Here is a 22,690-nt window from a genome sequence, read left to right as displayed (position 1 = left end):
GATAATGCCTGGGATGTGAAGGTGATTGAATGTTCCTGTCCATTCAGCACAGTATGTGACATAACAACTCCAATGCCATAAGCTGAGGCATCACCAGCCACTCAGATAGGAAGTGAGAGGACATAGTGGATTAATACAGTGTCCGACGTAATTTCTTTGTCTGTGTAACAGCATGCTCACAGTCCCTTGAACATAGCCATTTCTGACCCCACTGGCACAACTGATGTAATGGGTGAAGAGCTGAAGCTAAGTTAGGAAAGAATCTATGGTAGTTGTGTCGGGATGGACCTCTTATGCCACCCAATCTGTTGTGTTGCTAGGATGTGGCTGGGCTTGCCTTGCCACCTTCCTGTTTCTTTTTCTTAAATGCGCCCTTTAACCGCACTAGGAGAGGCTTTTGTTGCTGCACCACTAGGCTCCTTAGCAACACCTAGAACCTCGTCCTTCTGGCTAACTCTCGCTGCTAGGGTACCCCCTTGCTGGCACACCTGGGCTGGTATACCTGACCTCTTGCCTTCAGATCAGGGTTGCTGTGGATTGTTCCCTATGGCCTATCACACTGGCCAGAGCTGCAGGTAGCAGGCAGAGAGTTGGTTCTGGATGCAGGGTCCCAACCTCAGAACAGCCGGAAAATGGATTAGATTGGGTCTGCTCTGCAGGTCACAAGAATTACAGCACATGTAAGGTGGTGTCAACGCAGGTTCCTTGAACCAGTGATATTTTATTAGCTCAAGTGTCCTAATACAGACAGTTATATACACTAGTTTAAGGTACTAGTGATCACCAGAAGTACAGATGGTATAATGCATTTCAGTGTAAAATAGGGCTCTTCAAATACAATTTTAGACACTAGCTTGGCAGGAGGGAATCCAGCTTCCTGCACCTTTTATCAATCCAGACTTATTCATGCAACCTGCACATAATTCGGCCTGGAGGGGTTTAACACCTTTTTACATTGCTAATAGCGGTGCCACAGCATCTTAGGTTTTCTATTGAATGTTTACCATTCAGGATATATCATTTCTCTAACCTTGCTTTGAACGCAATTTAAATTGCAAAATTCACATTAATCTGTGATCACTTGCATAGGGAGTCTACCAGCAAGTATAATTACCGCCTTCTGTCTTTCAGGCTCAACAGACATTTTTGGTCACTGGGCGATGAAAATGTCTAATTTACTTGTGTATCCTGTGCTTCTTCTGGTGTTTACCTGTGTATGACCTTTGGCTCGTTAGACCACTGCTTCTGGATCCTCTGCAACCTGTGTACCTGAGTATCTGACCCGGCTATCCCTTTTGACTAAGCTGCAGTCTGTGTATCTGACCCGGTTATTCTCTCTGATCACACTACTGTCTGAGCACCTGTGAATCTGACCCAGAAACTCTCCTGAGTGTGGTGTATCCTCGGTGTATCCGACCTCGTGTTCCACTGTGTGTGGCTTGGATTTTTCGGAGTGTACTGTCTACCTTCTATCACCTATCACGTCAGTGGGCTAACATAAGGGCTGTAACCTGCAAATCTCTGGCAGCAAAATCCATCCTGCCTGGTGGTGGTTCTTGGTAAGGACCGGGGGCTTCATTAGACTCCTTTCCTTGGGAAGGCCTGCGTTAACAGTGACTGATAGGAATCTCCTGTGAGACGTGACAACAAGAGATTACCTGACTCTAGACAGTTGCAAACTCCAAACATGACATACTGTCTCAGAAGTCCATGTCACGGTTAAATACAGGAATACAGTTAGGAGCCACAAATATGGTGAAAAACACTCTATGTTTATTTGCAGAAGTGTACAAATAGCAGGTAATCATGAGTTTTGTAGTAAATACCAGGTGCAAAGCTGATGCAGGAAGCAGGAGGTAATATGAACTTGCAGAAAACACCAGGTACACAGCTGATGCAGGGAAGCAGGAGGTATAGAGAGATCCTGGGCAGCAAATAACCAGAAGCATATCAGAAGGCAGGAACAACAAGTAGGAACAGGATGTGACAACAGAGAGTAACATCAATAACCAACCATGAATGCTGTGAGAGACAGGTATACATAGGGAACACCAAGGTGCCATGGATAATTAGTGCAGCAAGGTTAACTCCTAAGGAACTAGAAACAGGCACAATAGCAGCATGTCTTTTGAATAGAGGTACTGCTGCAACACATAAAAAGAAACACAAATAATAGAGTCTAAAAGTCCTGGAGGCAGGATCTGCCAATACAAAGCAGCAAGCTGCAGGCAGACTGTGAAAGTACCACCTCCCTTAAGGGCGGATTCCAGACGCCCAATTACCAAAAATGTCTGAATTCTTCGGAATCATAGTCCAGAATTGGGGGCCCAGCAGAAAAGTCCTCGTCTATGGGCAGAGAGGCAAAGGAAACCACGCCAGATGGAAGTTGAAGCACTGCAGAACCTCTTTTCTCTTTACGTCCTCCCCTTTTACAGGACTTCCTTGGAGTTGGGACTTGCACCAACTGGGTGGAGCACAAAGGTATCTCTTGGCCAGGTGAGATGGGTGGTACTGCTGATAATGCAGAGGCCCTACAAAATGGCATAGTAGGAGGAATGACAAACTTGTTGATTACTGCCTCAGTATAAGATTGTAAGTCCGATAAAATGGGATGATCTGTCTCAATAAATGAGTTTGCCCATTCCAAAGTCTCTCCCCTAAAATGGGATATTAGGAATAGTACCTGTCTCTTAGGGCTACTAACAAGGCTTGGTATGTAGGGGATCTGTGAAGCAAAAAACATCAGAAGGGCATTAAATTGGGAAGGATGCCCCTCAAAGAAAAGTGACGGTTCGGACTTGGCACCCTCGGTAACAGATGGTTCGGATTTGGCAGACGACCTGGCAGCAGGCCCGGACTGGGCGGCAGGCTTGGCAGCAGGCCCGGACTAGGCGGCTGGCTTGGCAGCAGGTCCGGACTGGGCGGCCGGCTTGGCAGTGACAGCACTTTGAGAAGCTTCGGGGCAGACAGCACTTTGAGAAGCCACGGGGCAGACAGCACTTTGAGAAGCCACGGGGCAGACAGCACTTTGAGAAGCCACGGGGCAGACAGCACTTTGAGAAGCCACGGGACAGACAGCACTAAGTGGTAACTCGGGGCTGAACCGCATGAACTGGCAACTGGGGCTGAACCGCATGGACTGGCAACTCGGGCTGAACCGCATGGACTGGAAAGTTTTCTGGAGCGGACTCTAGCTCTGGAACAGAGACAGCAGCTGGAGACTCGGAAGTAGAGGCAGAGGCTGGAGACTCTGAACTAGAGGCAGCGGCTGGAGACTCGGAACTGGAGGCGGCGGCTGGAGACTCGGAACTGGAGGCGGCGGCTGGAGACTCGGAACTGGAGGCGGCGGCTGGAGACTCGGAACTTGGTAGCACGGTAAAGAGACTCAGGACCACGAAGCACGGTAACAAGAGACTTGGAACCAGGCAGCACGGTAGCAGGAGACTCGGGTGCAGAGGCTGCGACAGGAGACTCAGGACCGGACACAGTGGCAGGAGACTCAGGACCGGACACAGTGGCAGGAGACTCAGGACCGGACACAGTGGCAGGAGACTCAGGACCGGACACAGTGGCAGGAGACTCAGGACCGGACACAGTGGCAGGAGACTCAGGACCGGACACAGTGGCAGGAGACTCCAAGCTGGAGGCAGATAATGGCACCTCAGAGCTGGAGGCAGATGATGGGACCTCAGAGCTGGAGGCAGAAGCTGGGACCTTGCAACAGGAGACAGATGCTGGGACCTCGCAACAGGAGACAGAGGCTGGGACCTCGCAACAGGAGACAGAGGCTGGGACCTCGCAACAGGAGACAGAGGCTGGGACCTCGCTACAGGAGACAGAGGCTGGGACCTCGCTACAGGAGACAGAAGCTGGGACCTCGCTACAGGAGACAGAAGCTGGGACCTCGCTACAGGAGACAGAAGCTGGGACCTCGCAACAGGAGACAGAGGCTGGGACCTCGCAACAGGAGACAGAGGCTGGGACCTCGCAACAGGAGACAGAGACTGGGACCTCGCAACCGGAGATAGAGGCTGGGATCTCACAACAGGAGACAGCTGGAGCTGGCGCCTCAGGACAGGCGGCTGGAGTTGGCGCCTCAGGACAGGCGGCTGGAGTTGGCGCCTCAGGACAGGCGGCTGAAGCTGGCCCCTCAGGACAGGCGGCTGGAGCTGGCGCCTCAGGACAGGCGCTGGAGCTGGCGCCTCAGGACAGGCAGCTGAGGTTAGCAGATTGGCTCTCATCCCAGGGAACAGAAATGGTGGAGCATAAACAAATTCAGAATGCAGAGAGGAAACAACAGAGGATGGATCAGTAGGCTGTCGTGATCTACTTATAGGACAGTTCTGTAAGAAGTGTACATTGCTTTCACAGTACAGACACAATTTGTTTGTTATTCTGCACTGCTGCTCCTCTTCGGAGAGATGGGGCGTGGACCACCTGTGAACCGGGAATTAGTTAAACCATAGTTCTTAGTAAATTTGTAGGAGCTCAATTAAGAGGTGCTGATTGCACAGATTCCACAGCAGACAAGGTTGGTAGAGACAAATCACCTGCTTCTGCATTAGGAGAGACAGAGTCTGACAGCCTCCTGAGTGGGTCCATAAGCAAGGTAGAAAATTTAGCCAGCCGGGAGCGTAGCAGGATTATATCCATCTGTAAAGCCTGTAGTTGTGGCAATTCAAAGGCTGATAACGCAGACATGTTCCAAAAATAAATATGAACATGAATTGCAGAACAAAAAGGTCCCAGAATAAAAAAAAAACAACTTTCACCTGACTCCTAAGCTGTTTTGTAGGCTGGTTATACTGTCACGGTTAAATACAGGAATACAGCTAGGAGCCACGAATATGGTGAAAAACACTCTATGTTTATTTGCAGAAGTGTACAAATAGCAGGTAATCATGAGTTTGTAGTAAATACCAGGTGCAAACCTGATGCAGGAAGCAGGAGGTAATATGTACTTGCAGAAAATACCAGTTACACAGCTGATGCAGGGAAGCAGGAGGTATGGAGAAATCCTGAGCAGCAAATAACCAGAAGCATATCAGAAGGCAGGAACAACAAGTAGGAACAGGATGTGACAACAGAGAGTAACATCAATAACCAGCCATGAATGCTGTGAGAGACAGGTATACATAGGGAACACCCAGGTGCCAGGGATAATTAGTGCAGCAAGGTTAACTCCTAAGGAACTAGAAGCAGGCACAATAGCAGCACCTTTGGTGAATAGAGGTACTGCTGCAACACATAAAAAGAAACACAAATAATAGAGTCTAATAGTCCTGGAGGCAGGATCTGCCAATACAAAGCAGCAAGCTGCAGGCAGATCGTGACAGTCCATACATTTCCATACAAATCACATACCAATATAAAAGGATAAGTACATTTGCAATGATTTATAGAGGTGCATTGCACTCCTAATTATAATTAACATCTTCAGAGGGGAGGCGTGGCTTGAGAGCAGAAGTGTTTGGAAGCAGCCTCGCTGAGCTCCCATGCAAATTGCTTGAAAAAGAGCCGATAACTACGGCTGACCCACGCACTTGGACAAGAACCCATCTTGTTATTGCCCCCAGAATCACACCAGTAAGTCGGGGCACTTATCTTGCGGCTGATACTCCAACGGAACGTGTGGCCCTACTGCCACCTGCTACCGCGGTAGTACTGTGTACGCTCTGCATTGTGATGCCTGACGCAGTCTTCAGGAGGCTGACACCACACCGAGAAACCGACCTCCCAACTACCGTTAACCTGTACAGCGGACCGGACACGGGTCGTGGAATCCCTTCCAGCGGCGCTTCCCAGCCAGCACCATTTTGCGTGTGATCTGAGTGTCATATCAGGCAGAGGAGGTGCTGCAGTCATTGCTATAGTGGTGCATGGAGGAGCTGGCGATTATAGATGAGAGCCCCAGACTGGGAGCACTTGGTGCTTACTCACCCTCCTTAGGGGAGACAGTGGTACATGAATGTTGCATGAGGGAATTGTGCTGACATAAATAGCACAATCTCTGATATCTGTGCATACGCAGTGGGTCTCTAATAATAAAATAAGCACAAACTTTCACACTTACTGCTGCACATACCTTCGCCCTCCAAATTTGATGGAGATCCCAAATTTTCTTTGGGGCTTCAACTGTGCGTTTTATAAAACATTTGATGAGACTGGATGGGTTACATCTACAGCTTCTATTATCCTTAGACTTCACCAAGGCTCTCGCTCTTTGGCCCAGTATGTCATTTACTTTTGAACTTTATCATCAGAGCTTCGATAGAATGATGATTCTTTAGTGGCCATCTTCTAGGATGGTCTCTCAGACAAAACTAAGGATGCCTTGGCCTCTCAGGAACTACCAACCACCTTAGACGCCCTGATCTCCTTATGTAACTGGGTGGATCTCCATTTTCATGAAAGATCTTGTGACTCACCGGACCGTGAGTGCCTCTACTCTGGTGCGAGGTCCTCCATCTTTTCTACCTACACCTGTGTGGAATCGTGGCCGCTCGCTATCCTGCCATCTTCGCATGCGCAGGTCTCGCTAGTAGCTTCACCTGTCCATGGAGGTGATTGACAGATCAATCACCTCACCCTATTTGAGGCACCTGCAACCCTAGGTAGGGGCCTGATCTTGAAGTCTCATTCCCAGTGAACTTCTATAGGTGTGTGCAGATCCCAAACTGCTTGCAGCTTTACTCGTTGTACAGTTTCCAAACTGTGTACAGATTGTTCGTACTACAGCTTCCACGCTGCTCCCTTGTTCAACTCAGCGACGGTTCCCATACCGCTACAACACTATCATCCCGTTGATCGTGTCACAGCTTCCACCCTGCTCCCTTTTTCAACTCAGCGGCGGTTCCCATACCTCTACAACACTATCATCCCGCTGATCGTGTCACAGCTTCCACGCTGCTCCTGGCTCCACTCAGCAGCGGTCCTCTGACCGTTCCAATGCTGACACCCTGCTGATCGTGTTACAGCTTCCACGCTGCTTCCCTGCTCAACTCAGCGGCGGTTCCCATACCGCTACAACGCTTCACCTCCTAGCTGATTCCGGATCTACACAACTGGGTATGCGTTACTAACTATTGACTATTATCTATTCTACTCACATACCAGTTGCATCCATTGTTGTTTGTTGCGCAGGGTACAGGTACCCATATAGACTGTGTTTCCGCATTGCTCCAGTTAGGACTAGCTGTCACTCAAGCTCGTTATCTACTCACGCTACTACTTGGCGTCATTGTGCATAATCTGCTGTGATCAGCTTCTCCCCACTGCAAGGCACCAACTATATATACAGACTTTTCATTGTGCCTTCCAAGACATTGCTCTACTCGCGCTGTTCCCATACAGCCACAGGTTGCCTTTCAACTTCACTCTCCTGCACCTGGACAAGTCCTCACTCCCTCCACAGCAGTGGTACAACTTGCTGCACGCAGACCACTGACTTCCCTGCTACATACCTGCACCTGGACAAGTCCTCCTATCACAGCGGTGGTACAACTTGCTACTTGCAGACCACTGACTTTCCTATTACCTACCTACACCTGGACCCGTTTCCTCACCATAGCAGTGGTACAACTTGATGCACGCAGACCACCGACTACCCTGCTACCTACCTGCACCAATCCTATTCTTCCCATCAGAGCAGTGGTACAACTTGCTGTACGCAGACCACTGACTCCTCCTCTACCTATCATCACCGATCCACATCCACTCCTCGTGTCTACATTATCTCCAGTTTCCAGTTTACAACTCCAAGTCGTTGATTGCCTCAGACTATATCTACTCTCCTGCTGTTGTGTCGCTCCAATCATTCACCTGCCTGCTTTGAGGTACATGCCATATCCCCGCCTCTCCAGCAGAGTACCATCTGGTGAAACTCGGGTAGCAACTCCTAGTGCCCGTGACAGATCTTCTGAGATAGACAACTCCCGTCGTCCTGTGTTTAAATTAGCTCCTCGCTTTCATCATCCTATACCTGGGGACGAACCCATGCAAATTGGATGTTCTCGTCTGACCCCAGGGGAATGTGACCCAAGACTTTGAAACAAGTTATGCATTAATAGTGCAGACCCAGGTCATCTGCTCAACGTCTGTCCCAAGAGGTTGGGAAATGCCAGGCCCTAACCTGCTCCGGAGAAGTCAGACTGGGCACTTCTAAAACCTCTCCATTCTAGAAATTCTTAAAATCTGTTCCTTTCCTGTCACTTTACATGGGCCTTCGAGATTTATTCGCACCTCTGCCTTACTACACTCATGGGCAGCTGGGATTTTCATCTATTTCTCTTTAATCTCACAGGGTTCCTTACCCATTGCTCCCCTGGAGGTTTCTGTTATGATTACCGCTATTGGCGGATCTCGCATCGCCAATGGTACGATTGAAGTCCACACTCAGTCCATTTTCCTTCAAGTAGGAGCTTTACATCAGGAACAGATCTCCCTCCACGTTCTGTCTGCTACCACCAGTCCCATAATCCTGGGCCTGCCATGGCTCTAGCAGCATTCCCTCCGCATGGATTGGTCCACCTCCCAAATTCTGTCTTGGAGTCCCACCTGTCTCCAGAAATATCTCCCTCATGTCCGTCCTCTGGGTACCACCTCTACCTCATCAGATTCAAGGCTCACGACACTCCCTGATCAGTATTTTTCTTTTCCGGATGTTTTCGATAAAATTTGTTATGAACTTCTTCCTCCCCATCGACCATGGGACTGCCCCATTGACCTGCAGCCTGATAAGACTCCTCCTTGAGGACACGTTTATCCGTTATCTCTACTTGAGTCACTGGCCATGTCTAAGTATGTCAAAGAAAATCTCCAAAGTGGCTTCATCAGACCTTACGCCTCTCCAGCCGGAGCAGGCTTCTTCTCCGTAAAAAAGAAAGATGGGACATTACGGCCATGTATAGACTATCGTGGGCTTAACGCCATAACAATCAAGAACTGTTGTCCCATTCTGCTCATCACGGAGGTCTTTGACCGTATTAAAATAGCCAAGGTTTTCACTAAACTTCATAGGGCCTAAAATCATATTAGAATCAGATCAGGAGATGCGTGGAAAATGGCTTTTAATACTCACGATGGTCATTTTTAATATCTGGTAATGCAGTTTGGCTCATCTAATGCTCCCGCTGTGTTCCAAAGCTTTGTGAACTAAGTCTTCACAGATCTCTAAGTCTGCATGGCAGGAGGGAATCCAGCTTCCTGTCCCTTTAACCAATCCAGACTTATTCATGCAACCTGCACATAATTCAGCCTGGAGGGGTTTAACACCCTTTTACATTGCTAATAGCGGTGCTACTGCGTCTTAGGTTCTCTATTGCATGTTTACCATTCAGGATATAACATTTCTCTAACCTAGCCAAGGTTTTCACTAAACTTCATAGGGCCTAAAATCATATTAGAATCAGAGTAGGAGATGCGTGGAAAATGGCTTTTAATACTCGGGACGGTCATTTTTAATATCTGGTAATGCAGTTCGGCTTATATAATGCTCCCACTGTGTTCCATAGCTTTGTGAACGAAGTCTTCAGAGATCTCTAAGTCTGCATGGTTGTTTACCTTGACAACATTTTAATTTTTTCCCAGGATATCTCCCCTGACCATCTCCATGTGACAGAGGTCCTCTCCAGGTTATGCCAAAGTCAACTTTTTTGTAAACTTGAAAAGTGTTCCTTTAAACTTCCACAAATGTCTTTCCTTGGCTATATAGTGAGGTGGGGTACATTAAAACATCACTGTGAACCACGACAACGTTTTAAACAACAGGAGAACCACGATTGTTCTAATCCCTACAGTACTGAAATGACTACTTACCAGATGTCAGACCTGCAGTTTTTCCGAACTTTGAAATCGCCATCCAGTGTGGAATCTGAATGAGCTAAACATCTACACTATAAAATGACGTCTTTTACTATGGAGACATTGAAAATGCCGGTTTTAAAGTGGCAATACCCGGACCCTATGCCTGTATTACATTATCCAGGCGTGGGGTCCGGGAATTGCCGCTTTTAAACCTTCATTTTCAGTCTGTCCATAGTCTGACATCTGGTAAGTAGTCATTTCAGTACTGTAGGGATTAGAGCCATCGTGATTCCCCTGTCGTTTAAAAAGTTGTCGGGTTCACAGTGCCGTGGTAGCGAATACCACCAATATAGTGTCAGGAACTGGTTTGCAAATGGACCCGGACAAGCTTAGTGCAATTCTGGAATGGCCCCTGCTACTCGGCCTCAAACCAATTCAACGTTTTTTGGGGTTTGGTAATTATTACAGACGTTTCATCAGAGGTTACTTCACTATTGTGGCTCCCATTGTGTCACTCACTAGGAAGGGCTCCAATCCCGAAGTCTTGGTCCTCAGACGCTCTGGAGAACTTTGAATTTATTAAGAACTCCTTCTCTTCAGCACCCATCCTCAGACAACCAGACACCTTATTACCATTGTTTCTGGAGATAGATGCTTCCAATGTAGGCATTGGGGCAGTCCTTTTGCAAAAGTCTCCTCAAAATCAGTTTAATCTTTGTGCTTTCTCCAGGAAATTTCTCCCTGCTGAAAGAAATAATACAATTGCAGACAAAGAGTTACATGCCATCAAAACAGCCTTAGTGGAATGGCACTATCTGTTGAAGGAAGCTTGTCATCCTGTTACTGTTTTAACTGACCACAAGAACTTGCTGTACTTTCACTCTGCACAATGTTTAAATCTCAGACTGGCTCGATGGTCACTTTTCTTTTTACATTTTGATCTTCATTTTACCTACAAACCCAGGGAGAAAAATAAAAGGATTCTGAAGAGGTTTCTTCCCATCCTATTTTGGTTCCCAAGTGTCTCCTATCTTCCTCCTTGGTCAAGATTCCAACAACTCTGCCAGGGAAGACTTTCGTTCCTCCTGGGCTCCGGAAAAGGCTCCTGATGTGGTTCCATTCTACTTGTTTCTTGGGTCACACCGGTGTTTGTAAAACACTAAATTAATCTCTCAAAGGTATTGGTGGCCAATTTTATGCTCTGATGTCAAAAACTTTGTCTCCTCCTTCAACATATGTTCCCAGCATAAAGCCTCCCGCCAGTTGCTTTCTGGTAATTTGCTTCCCTTACCAACTCCGCTTAAACCATTGACCCATATCAGTATCACAGATCTTTCTCCCAGCAACAAATTTAACATCATTTGGGTTGTGGTGAATCGGTACTAAAATGGCCCATATAATCCCTCTCTCCGGTCTTTGGGGTTTCATTTCATTAAGGAGATTTTCCGCCTAAATGGCTGCCCTTCAGAGATAGTCTCGGACCGAGGCGTGCAGTTTGTGTCCAAATTTTTGAGAGGTCTTTGTAAACGTCTTCAGGTTAAGTTAAACCTATCCTCCCCATATCAACCCCAATCTAACGGACAAACTGAACGAGTCAATCAAGATTTGGAGACTTTTCTCAAGATGTTTTCTTCTGCCAATCAAGATAACTGACCTGATCTTCTATCCTGGGGTGAATTACCTCAAAACAATGCCTTTCATGATTCCACCTCTGCCTCACCCTTTTCTGTTGTCTATGGACTTCATCCTTCTCTTCCAAAATTTTCTACCCTCTTTCTCACCCAGATCCCTGCTGTTATTTCTCTGCATAAAAGTTTTCTACTATTTGCACTTATGAGGATTTGTCTTGAAAAGTCTTATAATCATTACAAATCTTCTGCAGATAAGAAGCATTAAGCAGCGCCTGTCTTTAAAGTTGGAGATAGGGTCTGGCTGTCCTCCAAAAAAATACACCTCAAAGTACCTTGTAAGAAACTTTCTCCTCGTTTCATTGGTCCTTATAGAATCTCTCGAGTCATCAATCCACTTTGTTTTAAATTATTGTTACCAGTTCCTTCCGTATCTTCAATGCCTTTCATATCTCCCTGCTGAATCTGTTAGATAATAATTAATTTTCATCTGTCTCTTCCACATCCACCATTCCCAAACTTTGCCAAGATGAGGAATATGAACTCAAACAAATTTTGGATTTCAAGTACTACAAGGGAAGCCTAAAATATTTAGTCGATTGGAAGGACTTCGGCCCTGAAGAGCGTACCTGGGCTCGCGCCTCCGACATCAATGTTCCTTTTCACAAGAAGTTTCCTACAAAACCCAGCTATAGACATTCAAGGACCACCTTTAAATGTGGGGGGTTATGTCACATGCCAAGCTTTCGGTGTTCATATCCGAAGCCCAGTGTGCTTACTTGCTCCTCGCTGACTGATGCTCCGTCCTGGTCCCCCACCAACTTCTTTTTGGGACCCGATTCTTTTAGTTTCTCTGATCCTTTCCCATTGGCTAGCAAATTTGAGCTCCTATTTTAAAAGGCACTTCCTCCCACAGCTGTGTGCATTTCTTTTGGTCACCTATCCCTAGCTACTGGACCTGGTTCCTTACACCTCCTGTGTTAATCTGCATTCCTGTGATATCTTCCATCTGCAGATTATTACACCACCGTGTATCCTCCACCAGTCCAGTGGTAAATCTGCTATCCACAGACTATTTCACCTCCTGTGTTAATTAGCATTTCTGTGTTATCTGCCGTCCGCAGACCAGTACACCTTTGTGTATCCTCCACCATTCCAGTGGTAAGTCTGCCGTCTGCAGACCATCACACCTCTGTGTATCCTCCATCTTCCCAGTGGTTCTTCTGCTGAACAACTCCTTGTTCCTATTACACCTTATAGGTATTGTCTGATACTTTAAGTGAGGGCCACGACCTGTCGAGCAGACGCCACTAAGACCAAACTACCGTGCAGTGCTCCCTGGTGAAAACCATCTGCCCGTTAGATTCCACGCCTCACTGGCAGTAGAGCAAAACTGGGCAGACATAGGATCCAGTTCTACTGAACCGTTATACCTATGCTGGATTCTCATTCCCATCCCGTCCCTCCAGCAGGCTTCTCTCCACTTTCTCACAATTCGGATGATGTGAGAACTGGGACACGTCTGTCCAGAGCATTATCTAATTGGCAGCATTTTTCGCAGTCTAATAAATGATGCCCTCTTCTTCTTCCATCATGAATTAATCTTCCGCCAGAAATAAGAAGGCGCCAGCCACTGAAATTACACATCATTTCCTCAGACAAGACAAACTTCAATCCGTAGGATCCTCATCCCTTTGAAACCAAACTAAACGTGAGATGGACATTGAGGCGGAAAATATCCCTGCAGCTAAGAAAGATAAGCCATTTACCTTGTTCTGCAATGAATCTAAGGGTCATGCACAAGGAGTCCTTTCACAGGTACACTCACATAAACAGAGACCGCTAGCTTACTATTTATTACATCTAGACAGTATCATAAGAGGAGCCCTATCCTGCATAAGGGCGGTGGCAGCCACAGCCTTGCTAAAAGATAAAGTGGCAGACATAGTACTAGACCACCCCTTAACTATACAGGTCCCACATGCAGTTACAGAAATACTAAACGAAGCAAGAACAAAGCATCTGTCCACAGCAAGGCTCACTAAGTACTAGGTGTCATTATTAAGTCATGCACATGTAACAATTAAAGGTGCACAGTTTTGAATCCTGCTACACTGTTTCCAGTTGAAGCAGATTCAACAGAGCTGAGAGAGGTGGGTGTTGACCTACCCACCCTTGATGAATCAGAAAGGGATAAATGTATCAGTACCAGACAAAATACACACAAAAATTTTCCCTTTTCTGAGTCACATGACTGTGCTGAACTAATGAAACTAGAAATGAAGGAGTTAGAAAATGTGACAGATATCCCTATACCTAATGCAGATTGGAACTTATTTGTGGACGGTTCCAGGTATTATTATGAAGGGTCACCGCACACAGGGTATGCTGTGACTACCCTGGAAGAGACTTTGATACAACAACCACTCCCACCCTCCTGCTTAGCGCAGGAGGCAGAGTTGCATGCACTCACTGAGGCATGTATAATGGCAGAAAACCAAACAGCTAACATATACACAGACTCCAGGTACGCATATGGCGTGGCCCATGACTTTGGGCCAATATGGAAGAGCAGGGATTTTGTGGGGTCAGCTGGAAAACCTATCAAACATGCAGAACAGATAAGGGCTCTGCAGCTACCCAGAAAGGTAGCTATAATGAAAGTCTAGGCACACACTAAAGAAAAGACTAGGGAGGCAATGGGAAATGCCAAGGCAGATGCTGTTGCTAGACAGGCAGCCCTTATGCTCAGGATGCAGGTCTGTCATGTGACACAGGGTGAAAACCCTGTAGAGCCTGTAACTCTTGATATACTGAAGAAGTTCCAGGAACAAGTCTCCTCAATAGACAATAAAGCCTGGGAAAAGGAAGGTGCTACGTGTCAGGGAGGGCTCTGAATAACAAATAATAAGTATTGTCTGACCAGAAGCCTATACCCTATCATGACTCAATTGGCACATGGTCTGGTCCACAATTCTAAAGAAGCTGTGACCAATATTGTCTTAGGACATTGAATAGCAGCAGGATTCAATGCAGCTGCTATGGCATATGCAGCAGCCTGTGTGATATGCGGAAAATACAATCCAGGTCAGGTAGTGAAAACACCACAGAAGAACACACCAAAGCCATTGTACCCATTTCAGAGATTGCACCTGGGTCCACGTGTCTCACTGCAAAAAACTAACGGTGAAAATTGAAGCACCATGAATCCTTTCTGGGTGATAATGTGCATAGCACTAATAACAGTGCAGATAATGTATATACAGATGTATACGCCAGAAAATAAAGTCCAGAAGGTAGACTTAACCAACTGTGCAGGTATGATATGGAATAAATCAAGTAACCAAGAAGAATGTGTGAAGATAAACGTAGGGACAGAAAGAAGCAGAAAAAAGATTCCATATCCCTGTTGTAGGTTAAAATTTACATTTACTGGTGGCCCATGGGTTTGCAGAAACAGCAGGGAGGAATGATCCCCATTATTTTTGTGCACCAGGAGAAAATAATACTATGATTATGACTAATAGTACTCCCATCATATGCTGCACTGAACCATTTATCAAATTAAAAGGGTATAACCAAGCCTGAATAGAAGCCCTCAAGCGTGTAAATGGCTCCAATAATAATACTGTACCAATAGGAAGGGCATGTGTTAGAGATCGCAGCGGCCGCGGGCACCGCCGCGACTCTCCTGTGGCTTCTGATGACGTCCCGGCGGTTGCTACGGCAACTGGGACGTCACTTCTGGTTTCCACGTCCCGGTTGTCTGGGCAACAACCGGGACGCTACAGGCTCCCTAGCGTGGCGCCCGGCCAGCTGGCCAATAGGCGGGCATACACGCGAAAGGTCACTTAGGCAGTAGCCAATCATGGCTATCTGGAGGTTCAGGAGGCAGTGTCTTTTGGTGATATGTTTTGCAGCTGAACTACATCGCTATTGGTCACCTGGTAATCAGCTGTTAGGTCACGCCTCTGGACACTTCTTGGGCTCTCCCCTGATTGGCTACCTGGACTATTTAAGGCAATGAGGACTTAGCCTCATTGCCGGTTATAGCGTTCTGTCCTCAGTCCTGCTGCCTGCTTGTGCTATCCATTTTTGGTTCCTGCTACCTTGGATTTGACTACCCGTGTTTTGACCACTGCTTGTTATTGAACCTGTGACCCTTCTCTTCTGACCTTGACCTTTTTGCCTGGAATTCAGATTTTGCTTCTCTGCCTGTGAGTTTGACCCTTCGCTTGCCCTTGGATATTGCATCTGTGCCTGTGACCTTTTGACCTAGGATTCTTCTTATACTACTGTCCACCAATCACTCCACTTCTTGGAACTCCTTAAGTCAGTATACGTTACTCGACCCTCGGTCGGCCCGCAGCCCAGTCTGTCCCCACCACTAGGGGCTCCAGCGAACACCTGGCCTTCAGAGTAGTTCCCGAGTTTCACTGTGCTGACTTGGGAGTTCCTAACAGCGTGGAAGGGGATAGGGGATTTGATGATGATGTGTACTAACAGTACTGAGATACCAGGGGAGTGTGTACTCAGGAAAAAACTATACATATTAGACATCAAGCCAAGAGTCATTAATGATACTCTAATCAAGGTGCCCTCTGCTTGCTGAAATATAGGTACTAGGAAATTTGCAACCCAGCACACTTTCAATATCACATTCCCTCTTGATCCCAAATGCCAAAATAGGAAGAAAAGAAAGTGGTATGATACATTTTTTGGGGCAGCAGGTACTGGAATGGGGGTGCTTAACAGTATAGACATAGAAACATTGAGTAATAAGATGAGTGCAGCAGGAGAAGATATAAACAAGATAATCACCATGCAGGCACAGTGGATGCCTACAGTTTTAATGCCTTTGCAGAAACTTAATATTATGGGACAAAGAATATATACAGATTTTAATGCAACGTTTTTCAATTCCTTAGGAATAGATGTAATTATCTCCTTGATATTTAACTGGACTGAATGTTCAATTAAGACACTGTATCAGAAAATACAAAAGAGTAACACTCAAACTCAACTAATGACTAACAAAGAACTGGTATACAGAAATATGTTTAATGTAGCTACGCAGTTATGGATTAAAACCGATGGAATGGGTGTGAAGTGTACAGAAAACTGGTACATAGGAATGTTTCAGACATACAGTATACTGAGGACCGAGATAATGTGTAAATTCCTCATTTTACCTGTCCCACTCTATGCCCAGGTCGGTGAAACACAATTAGGGACCCCCCAGATAAAAGGGGAGTATATAGATGATAAAAACAACACACATAACTTAGGATTGTGTTCAAATACAGACAATGAAATAGTGTGCTCTCTAAACACTCAAGTTTATGAACCTTGTAAGTTAGAACATCCAACTAGTGTCTGTAATTGGGAGCCCAATGACAGTAGAAATGATATGTTTATAGAAGTAGCACCACAAATAGTGTGCTTAGTAACCCATGATAAACCAACTATAGAAATGTATAACTTGACTAATCCATTTTCAGGATGTATCCAAAATGTTACTCATCTAATATGGATAAATGAGACTTATATATTCTATAAGGATAGGAAAGACAATATATATCAGCAATTTATCCCAATTAAACTACCCTCCTATAACTTGACTATTAATCTTCAGGGGATAATCAATGCTATAAACAACACCCAGCGCCTGGCAGAGCATTTGGCACAGGTAAACTATTCAGCTAATCATGCACAAATCCAGACAATAATAGAAGCACATAAATTAAAATATGTAGCTCATCAATTAAAAGATAATTTGCAACACTATTGGTGGGATGTGTTCACAGGTAATTCCCCCGCTGCAACAGGTATTTTTAAGGTAATGCTCCATCCCATACTGGTAATAATAGTGGTTTTGATCCTGTTTATTGTGTGGAATTGTTATTTGTCCTGTAATTTGTAATATTGTAATCAAACTCAAAAAGTATGTACCTCATGTAAACTGAATAACCCCTATCAAGCAAAAATGACATGTGTATACTACAGTGAAATACTGCTAGGGAAAGAATAAATGATGCAAGGATACCTTCTCTTGTGTATGATTAATTCTCTATCCACATGGAGACTTAAAGTCAAAATCTGGGTAAATGTAGCTTGAGAACCGGGTAGACCTGTATCATGACATGGTAGGAAGGGTCAGGAAACACATGTATATTTGTTTAATGTAATAAAAAGAGAGGATTGTGAGAGTATAAAACAATTAATTTTATTAAGTTATTAAGATGTACAAATATATGTGTGAAATACCTTAAAAACTATACTACAGATACAGGACTATGCCTTGAAGAAAAACAAGTGTTTCCTATGGAACAGACAATAGCAGGATGCCGGACAGCTAAAAATGGCCTGGAGGAAAACCACGTAGTACTGGACAAAGGATGTTGCCTTATATGTATTTATTGTTGCAAAGAAACATTTGCTGAGCTAAAGAGATTTCCTTATATGTACTTACTGTTGCAAAGAAAGATTTCCTTATATGTACTTGTTGTTAACCAGTTAATGCTGGACCCTAGGTATAAATAAAGGCCCAGTCTGAAAAGACCCTCAGAGCTGATTTTGAAACTGCAACACATTGTTTGTGTTTCACTTCTTCCTCTCCTGCCGAGAGAATTATGCTAATAGGAAATCAGGTTATCAGAGATTGATAATAGGGGCACCAAGTCTCTGTACCCCAACAGTAGGCACTGTGTGCGAGGGATATGGACGGCCATCGCTGCTATTGTTCAGTGTACACATTCTAGCAATAGGATGGCAGAAAATTTGTTAAGTTTAGATGCTGAAAAGGCACATAAGATTTCATGTACACATTTACAACTGATATTTGAATATCTGGAGTTTGGTTGGGAATTTGCACAGTTTAGTTAATATATGTACAGTAATACAACTACTTTTCTATCTCTTGATGATACCTAAAGTAAACCGATAGCCATGTTTTGGGGCACATGGCAGGGGTGTCCACTGTCACCTTTGCTTTTTAAATTGGCTTTGAATCCCCTTCTGCATAATCTGACTATGATGACCAATTTTAATGGTATCTTTTTGGGAGTTTAGGAGGTAAAATTGGTAACTTTTGCCAATGGCCTTCTTTTATTTATTTCAGATCCACACCTTTTTCTACCACCGGTATTAAATAAGATTTCAGAATTTGTGAAGGTTTCTGGGTTCACGACTAATAGGGAGAAATTGGTGGCAATGGTGTTAGGTGCGGTTACAATACCAACATGGAATATAGGTCTTACGCTTACATGGCCAGCCTGTTCATTTCCTTATTTGGGAATTCAGCTTCCTAAAAATATAGATAATCTTTATTCCTTGAATGTTAGTCCTATTATTAAAGAAGCTATTGTTCAACTTCGGGGTTGTAGTCATCTTCCCCTTATATTTGGGCCGAGCCAATTTAATTAAAATGATCATTTTCCAAAACTCTTATATCCATTACAATTGCTGCCAGTGTTGCTTGCAGCTGCTGATGAAAGCTGATCAATAGGGAGTTTATGCCGTTTCAGTTGGAAAACTAAGCAATCTAGAATTGGTTTACTTAAGACAGCCTCTTTCTAGAGATTGAAATTATTTTCCTATTTTGAAATTATATAACTCTGCTAGAATCCTCAGATATGTTCGTGAGTGGCTTCATGCCCGAGATGTTTATGTTAATTTAGAGGCTGATAGTTCTTTTGTGGCCAATTGTACTTTGATATATTTTTTGCAAAGTATACTCTCCATATTGTATATTGGTCACAAGGGTGATAAATAGTATTCTAACGAAGCGGATAGATGTTGGATTTGATTATAGCTTTATGACATAACAATCTCTTCATATTTTTCATATATTTTATTGCATATATATTATATCTACTATATAAATGCCTAGTGGCGTGTGTGAAAAAAACAAAAACAAGCTGCAGCGCCACCTGCTGGGCAGAGTTATACACTGACCTATATATTTCTTGAAGGAGAAGTGACAGTTGGAAGTGGTTGGTGGTTGCCGGGGGTGACAGTGGGAAGTTTTTAACACCTTAAGTAGCTTGATGAAGGATGTGGGATGAAGATGAAGGATGAGGTGATGGAGAAAAATGATGAGGTGGTGACATGTGGACAAAACCACGTTAAAAAAGGGCGCTTGCATCGGGAAGTAACGCTCTTCCCCTGAGGAGGCCTGGGCTAGGCCCAAATGCATGACAAGAACCTTTTTAACACCTTAAGTAGCTTGATTTGACTAGAATGCATGAGTATCATGCACGGGTTAACTTGTATATATATATATATATATATACACATACATACATACATACATACATATACGTATATATATATATATATATATATATATATATATATATATATATATATATATGTGCATACAGATGTGATACAGATGTGATTTTTCTAATGTGGGTGTGGCTATATATATGTATGGATAATAAATACAATGATAATCAAAAAGTGATAATAAACAAAGATATAAATAAACATAAACAAAACACCTCAACAAATATGTGTGGCAGCCAAGTCTCCAATATCGGATGGTTAGACCGAAAGGAGGTATCAAAATGATAAGTTATGGAAAGACGACACCTTTATGTGTAAAAACAGATAATTGCGTATATATAGAAAGTAAGCTCAGAGAGTCCAGAGACCATAAAATCCAGAGAAAAATAGTAATGCAGGTGGATATCAGCATATAGCAGCATATATCAGCAAATCAGGTAAGACACTGTGCAGATTAATAGTGTAGTAGTGTGCGTACCAGAAATAAGTAAAATAACAGCTTATCTGTATATAGGCTCCTCAGTCATCCCAGGTGGTGATTTCCTTTGCTCGCAGAGACAAGATGCAAATATAGTATGTTCTATTAATAACTGCTGAATCACCGCTCAATAGTAGGAAAGATATAATAAAACCATATGGTGTAGTATTTTTGCAAACAATTTATTCAGCAGATTAAAAATATAAAATGCAAACTCACAATGAAGATAATAAATATAAGCTTATCTGTATAATATACAGGCAAGATCACTGGTAGTCATATCCCTGGAGGTAGATAAAGATGTCCCTCTATAGGTTCCATACAAAAGCTCAGGAAAGGGTGATATCTTAATTTGTTATTCCCAGGGTAGATCAGTGAAGCAGGGTCACAGATAGTACAGTTGTGGGCCTCAATGCGTTTCGTTCAGTTTGAACTTCATCAGGAGGAATTAGGTGATATTAAAAACTATGCCCTTTATATAGGGGTGTGTAGCGCCATTTTGCACTAAAATCGCGGGCAAATGACGTCACCGCGCATGCGCACAGTGCCGCCGGCCACCATTTAAATTTGTTTATTTTTTTATCCAAAAATGACACCTTATGGTGTAATTAGTATATTAGTACATTTGTGATTATGCAGTGGTGAAAGGGCTTTTTAGAGGATGCCCTAGAGGAACAGTGGGTGTTGTTAGGCTAAGAGAAAGTACATTTATAAGTATGGGCATGGATCTCCATAAAGGGAGATATGCGGTGGCCATTTTGGTTAAGGGAAAATTTCAATTTCAAAGTATTTGTGGAAGTTATTAAGCACAACAAATGTATGGTACTATATAACAGTAAAATTCATAAGGTTTGTGCCAGGGTAAATAAATATAAAGTGCATATATGTGGCGACTAAATAGTACTTAGGTAAGTATATTGCGGCATTTCATTTAGTGATAAGACCAAAGTGCTACTAAATTAATTAACTCCAGATATAGATAAAATACGTTTGTTTTCTACACACAACATAATGAATGGACTTCATGCATATTGAACAGATAAATGAATAGATAAACTAATCTCTTAATACATATGAGTGCATAAGTAAAACACAGATTGTGTATACATGTACATATCAATTAGATGCACATGAAGTATAAGATCCATTTATACCATAACAAATAAATATATAATAAAAACACATATAAACAATGAACATATCAAAAATGAACATGACATAACTAAGATGTGTAAAATGAAATAAAAGAAATAAAATCTTGTTAAAATATTAACTACTCTCCGGAATCTAAAGAAAAGGGGCTATTTCATAATTGTCATTTAAGCCTTGTGGTGTCAGGGTCCCTAGTTCAAAAATCCAGAACATCTTTTTAAAAGTTTTTAATCTAGAGCTCCACCTCTTGGGCCTAGTGTAACATGTTCGATTGCTCTGAATTTGAGGTCACTTGGGTTGGAGTTATGTTTATCTAGGAAATGACGTGACACTGAGTGACTCTCTATTTTATTTTTGATATTTCTCACATGTTCTTGTATTCTTAATTTTTTATGAACGTTTGGTTTTTCCCACATATTTGAGGCCACAAGTGCACTCAAGCAGATAGATCACTGAGGTGGTAAGGCAATTCATGAAATATTTTGTCTGGTATTCTTTGCTGTTGTTGTGGTTACTGAAGGGTTTTTTTTGTGGGATAGCAAATCTACAGATATTGCAATGACTGCATTTATAGAATCCTTTTATGTCTGAAAGTGCATTAGTGACTGGTTTTTTATTAGTAAGCATACTCGGGGCTAAAATGTCTTTTAAATTTTTGTTTTTCTTGAAAATGATAACTGGTTTGTTCGGAAGTATATTGTTTAGTATTGGATCTTTTTAAAGAATATTCCAATGTTTATTGATGGTGGATCTCATTTTTGTCTCGCCACTGTTGTATTGAGTAATAAATGAAATCACATCTTTTTTATTCTCTTTTTCATGATATTTCAGTAGGTCCAGTCTATTAGTAGCTTTGCTTTTTTCTATTGCTCCTTGTACCAAGTTGTCCGGATAACCTCTCTTTTTAAATCTATCTGCATAAATTTCCAATTGTTCGAAACAGTTTTCCTCATTGCTACAATTTCTTTTTATTCTTTGAAATTGCGAGAAGGGGATGTTAGTTTTCCATTTCTTTAAGTGACCACTCTTAAAATGTAAGTAGCTATTTGTGTCTATCGTTTTGATGAAGTTTGCGGTAGTGACTGTGTTACCTGTGTTCATCAAGTTTAAGTCTAGGTACTCAATTTGTGAGGTATCAAGTTTAGCTGTGAAAGTGAGATTATATTCGTTAGTATTCAGATAGGAGAGGAATTGATTCAGGCTATCCATATTACCGTTCCACACGAGTATGATGTCATCGATATATCTTTTGTAAAGGACTATATTATTTGAGTATGGGTTAGGGTCATATATGTATTGTTGTTCCCATCCTCCCATTACAAGGTTCGCGAAGCTGGGT

This window comes from Mixophyes fleayi, chromosome 3, assembly GCF_038048845.1.
Source record: "Mixophyes fleayi isolate aMixFle1 chromosome 3, aMixFle1.hap1, whole genome shotgun sequence".
Taxonomy (NCBI): Eukaryota; Metazoa; Chordata; class Amphibia; order Anura; family Limnodynastidae; genus Mixophyes; species Mixophyes fleayi.
The sequence above is the reverse complement of the archived record's forward strand: the minus strand, read 5'-3'. Positions refer to the sequence as shown.